Below are 8117 nucleotides of genomic sequence, written 5' to 3'. Positions count from 1 at the left end.
ATTAGTTCCATCTTAAATGTAAACATCACTATATTTGTCATAGTACAAAACAGACGAACCTAACGTTTCTAGTGAGTAGTACAATTTCAGATGCAGGTGAGCAGTAATGAAAGCCACTAGAAAGATAATTGTTTGATCTTTCTGACATAGATACTCATGCTTTTGTTTCCAATGAAGAGCAATAACTTTGTCATTGACTAACGTAATATCCATTACAATTTTGGTGTTATCGTTCATTATTGAGTAATACTGTTTAAGTGATGTTATGTAGGTCAGTTGTGTTTTGTCCTCAAACATACCTCCAACGACTCCAGAAAGCGTTAAGAAAAGGTTTTGCAAATGACCTTTTGCCTGATTTAAACTTTTTCCTGTTATATTTTTTGAAATGTGTCTGGGTAATTTTAAACAGTTGTGTGGATCTTTCAAAGAATTAGTAAATTTCATAAATCTGTATTATTTTATAGCCACAATTGACCATTTTTTTACCTCCTCAGTAGCTCATGTGCCAATACATACCCTCTTGTCATTGGAGTGATTACCCGTGGGTGGTATTCTTAAATTGACACACATATTACAGAGAGAGAAATTTAATTTAACATTACTTCTGAGTGGTCAAACAGGATGATAGAGTTTCCTATGGACTAAAATTTTGCACTTAATGAGATTCAAATAGTTATGTAGATGTGAAAAATTTGTTGTGATAATTATGGAATGGCGAATTGGATACTCACAGTACTTATTCACCCATGGATATAGAGACATTAAGTCAATGTACTTGATTTTTCACCTTCTTTCAGATTGTACAAAAGTCTAGTAGCATTGATTCTATTGCCACTGAAACTGTCACATATATCCATGCGAGGAACTACTGTTTGGTCTTTAAAGAAACTAATTAAATTTGTATAAGTGGATTTAGTGGATTTCATATGATTAAATTCCTGCTCCCAGATTAAAAGAACTTTATATCCCCGAGCTTCTAGTTTGTCTTGCCTGTCCAATGTACGTTTTCTAACAGACCACATGAGTCTATTTAGAACAACATTTATTGTGTTCGGATCATAGCATAAATTACACTATTGATAGAAAAACCTGTAAACCATATATGAATAGAAGCTCATATCGGGTATAGGATCACGATACATTTGGTTTAAACTTGTGTCAAACAGACGAAAAAAATAACTTTTCTGTAACTCAGTTAAACCAAATTTTTAACGAATGATAATAGTGACATGGGGATAAAGTTGTAACTATCAATCTTTACCATTATCTTTCCACCGTTATCAATAATGTCAGGTTTTATCCCTTGACAAATAAGATAATCTAAAATGAAATGACCGTCAAATACTATCATGTTATGAGCTATATATGTGTAATTCTTACGTTCCTCGGTAAATAGGAACTCACAAAATTCATCATGTGCATTGTTTATTTAAGTAGTGTCTTTTTATCATTAAAATCGTGGACTACACATTAATTCACTTCACGATGTCACGTCTTTTGGTCAATATCAAAATCAAAAAATAAATAATTGTTGGATGAGTTTTTAATGTCTATTGATTGGAAGAAGCATAGATCTGTAAAGGGTATGACAAGTTTTTTACTTCCTGCACAATGTATTTAACTGCATCTGTGAAATCCAGGACAATGTTTTGTCCTTTCGATGATAGCAAAACATGTTTTACATTGAAAAAATTGTCACATGATGAAATTTTATGTATTCAGTTTTTAGTTTGTGTCTGTTGTTACATTCTATTGATTTACAAAATCTGTTACAATCAATACAACAGATGGGTTGAGCGATTATACAGTCATTACTGTAACAAACATTACAAGAATTCGCACAATAATTTTTATTTAAGCTACTAAACTCCTTGTCACAATCAGAACAGGTAATATGGGACACCAAGAAAACTATTCATTGATGTTATAACATTGAAATAGTTGTCATGAAACCAAAGGTAAATTATTCTGGATATGACAGTCCTTTGAAGATAACTCTATTGAAATTATCTGAAGGCACAACATGTATTTGGAGTTTTGGGTAATGCTCAAATACCATTATCTCTACTATTCTATAAGGACCAAATGGAACATTACATGAATCGTGGAGTTAAGTAGCCATACATATAAGGAGTGATCTTCATTGATCACTGATATATTTATAAGTAGGAGGCATTCTGAGATATGCCAAACCTAGAATAATATCCTTGGCACAACAGAGATCATTACTATTCTTTATTATTAGTACTGTTTTTTTTCAAACAATTATCCTTAATGTTAGTGATCTTATGCTGTCTGCTACCTACAGGTATTTGTAAAGTTGTGACTTCAATTTTAAAGGATTCATCTAATGTTAACCTTTTTCTACTCTGATCAATATTTTCGATATTTGTCAAGATCCTGTAGGGTAAAAACACATCCTTGTCAGTTAAACATGTGTTAACTATCTCAATACGGGCTTAGTCAATTTGACCGACTACGTGACCTTTTTGTACTAGTTCAAAGTCTATAGATTTGATACTACTAACTTTAATATAGTGTATACATCTTTATGAAATTTGACAGTCTTTCAGTAAACATTCAGTAAGTCTTTCACTTACAAAAAACACATTCTTAATAAATTAAAAAAAGATTTGTCCTTGAATATATCGAATATTTGTTTTGAATAGTCCCTGTAAAAAGTGATTTTCATGTTATGATTAAACATGCATTTCTTCATCTCAAAAATATCAAATTTCATTTGTGTAATCTCTAAAACCTCCTAAATACATTTCAAATGTTTTTGTTTTTTCAGTGAACCTTTATATTTTATCTGTTATTTTCTTACCCTAACTATATACGAGGTTGGTCAATTTCATCAAACTCGTAACTACCAAACAAAAATCTAGATAAATCTAAATTACCCTCTTTTTCTTTATAGAATGACTTCGAATGTAACATTAAACTACATTTGTTTATCCCAAGTAGTTTTAACCCTTTAGATTTGGGTCACGGGTGAAAGTCCATGTCATATCGTTTGTTAACTTGCGTTCAAAATTTTATTGAACTACTATTTCATGAATTTATGCAATACATTTGGTATCAAACTATAGGTTATAATTCAAATTATAGTACTGTACATTGCTCAATGTCTTAATTTAAAAATAAATAAATAAAACACAGATAAACATCGATTTTTGTGTGTCACATGATATGTTGAATGCAGCACTGGTTTAAATTAGATGTCTATAGGTTCATACGATATAGAAACTCAAATTACCGATATGGACAACCTAGAATATAAAATATGAATGTCTTATCTTTTCTATTTGCTAAGATATTGCTCATGTAATAAATCAAACACAGTGGCCCCACCCACCACTTTCCATTTTCGGAAATGCTCCCTTATATACACTTACTTCACTATATCACATGAATAACCAATCAGAAGCTCAGAATGTCCCCTAGTGGCTTTCTTAGCCATTTTAACTGGCTTAGACGGTATTTCTTTTTTTAAAACCAATATTTCAAGGAGGTAGGGTGTGTCTTTAATATGTTCGAAATTTCATTTTTTAGGTTAAAATACATTTTAGTAACTAATATTTATACATTATAGTGGAATTTTATGGTATTAATGTAGTAATTTATGATTTTTTAGTTATTCAAATCCCCCACGTGCCAAATTTTTAAAGGCTTATAACCTAAATCAAGCAGCAACTGAATACAAAGGTCGTAACTAGAAGAGATATTTGTTGGCTTTACTTCTATATTTTCTTAAGAATTTTTTTCTTAAGAAACATTTGATAACTATGTGGACATTATACAGATTTCGCATGTGAAATTTCAGATTTTTCTGATGCATAAGACCTAACTTAATTTGTACAGACCAAAGTCAGTTTTATGTTATTTGATACGGTAACATGAGTGAATGTGAGCCGCTTCATTATAACTTCTGTAGTGTAAGCCAGGCATGGCTGAAAGGTCAATATAATATAAATAATAAATATATATAAATGCATAATGTTATTAGATTTAAGCTGCCCCCCAGTAGCACAGCGGTATGTCTGCGGACTTACAACGCTAGAAACTGGATTTCGATACCCGTGGTGGGCAGAGCACAGATAGCCCATTGTGCAGCTTTGTGCTTAACTTCAAACAAACAAACAAACAGATTTAAGTTATTTAGTCTAAATATTTATGTTTCCATGTTATAATTTGTGTTCATTCAGAATGAAAGAGGCATAATTTATATTTATTTCCTAATTTTTATGGTGGCTACGAGATTGGTTAAATCTACCAAATCTGTACAGAGATTCATTACTCAAAATAACAGATAAAATATTTTTTTCTTAAGAAACATTTGATAGCTATGTGGACATTATAAAGATTTTGCATGTGAAATTTAAAATTTTTCTGTTGCATAAAAATATTTTTTATCTTAAAATGAAAATTATTTTGGGTGTTAGATAGGCAACATGCAAAAAGAAGAATAATAGGCATAAGAAAAACATCGCTTTACAAACCTTAAGACCTTATAAAAAAGTATATTTTGTGTATGAAAGCATTGCAATGTTTACTTATAATGTGCCAAATTCTGTTAACATTTGCTTACTAATTTAAAAGTTATAGCATGAAAACTATAATAAGCACAAAATGGTTACCAGGTCTGTCCCAGCGACCAAGCCCGTGCTAAATAGTAACAGTATACATCTATTTATAATTAAATTTTATTGTTTTATTGCCCTTTGTTTGCCTTTTAAACCTTGTCTAACTACCATTCGTGCCATTATAAGTTATAAATCATTCGGGAAACGTCCAGCTCACGTTACACTGTCGAATTACATTATCCAGTTGCTGTATGAGTGCATCGGTAAATATTTTTATTATATTATCATTATTGTCTATTTTAAATAATCGAAAATTAACTAACTTAAGGATATCACAATGTTTACATTTTAGTTACTTTTATAATTATAAATAAACATGAAAAATAAAAAGTAAAGTACTTGCCTGTGTCTTCTTTTTTTTTTTCCTGTCGACTTTTGATGACACTAAACCCTACTTTTTTATACTAATGGTAGTAATACACAAATAATTTTTATTTATTAAATAATTCACCAAAAAATCATAGAATAATAACATGCAAAAAGCAGACAATTTCCTCCAACTCTCATAATTTTTTTGGCTTTCTAACTGTGGGACAAGAGGCATTACAAATTCAGCCAAGTTAGTCATTATCTTTCCCATAAGAATGAAGCTTGTACTGGGTTGAGGAAATACTTACTCTAACTTTATTTTTGGATTTCAATTGATATACATTATCTTTAAATTTATAATGTTTTTATAATGAATTTATAATGTTTGTGAGTGGCTGCTTGTATGTGTTTTCCTTGAATAGTACAAAAATGTTGTAAACATGGCATTATATTTCTTGACATGTCTCGACAAGGTTTTGGTGATATTACATGTCTCAGCTCTGGTACATTTCCTAGATGTCTGTAAAGGAAGAGAAAGGGTCATAAATGTAAAATTATTGATTCAAATATGCCAAACTAATACAGTGATTTGTTTACACTATCAGACATACACTTACACCAGCTTCATTATCATTCGTGGACAAACATTCATTTCTCAGGAACTCTGGTTGTTGTTTACAGTGTGTGTTTTCACTTTTATTTTCAGGAGACGGTGTGAAACTAAGCCCATTTTCAAGGCTTTACATACATGTATATTTTATAAAACATGGGACATTTTAATTTCAAAGTCATACTTACACAACCATTCTTTTTTACAACCATGCCTACGATTATCAACTATTATTGTGCCATGCACGTGTACAGGAAATTGATGAAGGCATGTCCTAGTTGTTGTTTTTTCAACCTTTACAATGGAGGTTGTTTTGAATATCTTAAACTGGACATATTTTGGCGTCAGATCTTATGATGTAATAAGATGTACAAAAACTCTTTACACTATGAATATCATGGTTCTATCTAAAATTTTAAATAATTCTATTTTCTTGTCAAAAGTCCACTTAGGCTTATTCAGTTACTTTAGAATCCAATTGACAAGGCGAACTATTTTTCTCTACTCTTATCACATTAGTATCAGTGAATAATCCCCCCCCCTCACCGGGTTGCCACAGTTGTATCCTGAACTTCAAATAATTGTCTCCTTTTCGTCCAAGTACACATAAGCGGGTTCAATTACTTTAGAACACCCTTTGACTACTAGTATTCTACGTATCTCTGTTAAACTCTGAAACTCAATATAAAATATCACCCATTGAGGCTAATCAATCACACGCCGAGAAACTTCGCGTTTTAATTTGTTAACTAACTCTCTGACTGAACTCCACTTTTCTTAACTTTACATATTTTTTTGCGCTCACTTGGTCGCCTATATTTTTATGTTAGTCACTGAGGCCTGGAACTTTCTGTAAAGTATGCGAACGGCGCTGATTTAACAATAGTCAATTAATATAACAAATTAAGAGAAAAATAGCTAAGGTTTGAGTAATATGATGTCAACAATATTAGTAAATCCTCGACAATAATGTGATTGCAAACACAACATATGACTCTTACCAAGCTACGTAACCAAACTTGCCATAACTATCGCTTTTAAAATGATTAACTTTGAACTCTCTTGTTATGAAAAACTAAAAAATCATTAAATATTAACTCACAAAATGAATTAAATAATAATGCCTACACTAAACATTCTTGTATATCCAACAAATAGTCTTAGTATTTGTTTACTATACGTAGATACCTTCATACTTCTGTGTGATTACTTTCTGTATCTACCTAAGGAGCATTTTGATTTTTATGTTACATTTTAACTTTCGTATTTTCACACGTGTCACTATAATTTATCTTTCAACCAGGAATTCAAGTGTTATCAGGGTAAGTTATGGAGAATAGCACAGGAAAGTAATGTTTCATCCTTACAGTCAAATGAAGATATTATCGACAAAGAAATTTATCATTATACCTGTAAGACAATTTTCTATTTAGACAGTTAACTTTTTTAAAGAACTGAACTGAGTTTCCAACATGAGACCAATCAGAACTCTATTTGTAAATATCAAGAGGAAGAGCCCCAAATTATCCAGAACAGAATTTATTTGCAGATAGTCAATGGGAAATGCAAAACCCCATACCTAAATCCTAGGTTGTACAAATTATTTTGGCGTCAATCAGCCTGAATAGAATTAAATGCTGCATCTTAGCCTAATAAATGTAAATTTTAAAAAATGTTCACAGGTGAGACAGCGATAAGTATTCGGATTTCCTACGCTACAAGCAGAGGTTCGATTCCCCTCAGTAGACACAGCAGCTAGCCCAATGTGGCTTTGCTATAACAAAACACACACATACACTAGTCATAAAAATATTGGCTCTTTCTTGAGAAATAGATGAATTATTGATTAATTGTTCTAGATCGCTCTAAGTTTATCTGTCTGTTGTTAAGCTCCAAGCTACACAATAGGCTATCTGTATTGTGCCCACCGCGAGTATCGAACTCCAATTTTTAATGTTATAAGCTATCAGATTTACTCAGTGGTCCTGTCTGAGCTTAAGCTGACTATCATCAAATCTATAGTCCACAATGTGACCATGACCTTTTAAGCTAATGAAGTATACAAGATTAATTCTGTGATCATAAACCATTCTGTGAAATAAATATTCCTTAGCACAGAACTAATCTTAACATGTTTCCAAGTTGACGGACAAAGTCCGAAAGTCAACTATCTTTAAGAATTTGTACAAATAGTTATTTATGTGAATATACATTCAGTATCCATCGCCATGATCGTCAGTAAGAATATTCATTTTAGTAAGAGTTTAATCAGTCTGTAATACAAATGTGTTTTTTCGTAATGGTTATCTTTTTAATCACAACAATAGCTAATAAACAAGTGTCAGTCTGCACAAATTGGTTAACATTGTTTCTTAAGTAACGGAGATCGCATAAGTCAAATCAAACGTGGAAAGAAGATCTGCAACTATTTTGGTGTCAATTTGATTCCTCACCAAGAAAATGTATATTTGACTTAAAACTAAACAAGATAAAACACGAAATTATGTTTTCGTGTACTCAATTTTGGAGCTTCAAGACACAATAACACTTGA

Source organism: Limulus polyphemus, unplaced genomic scaffold, assembly GCF_000517525.1.
Source record: "Limulus polyphemus unplaced genomic scaffold, Limulus_polyphemus-2.1.2 Scaffold197, whole genome shotgun sequence".
Classification (NCBI taxonomy): Eukaryota; Metazoa; Arthropoda; class Merostomata; order Xiphosura; family Limulidae; genus Limulus; species Limulus polyphemus.
This window is presented reverse-complemented; position numbering follows the sequence as displayed.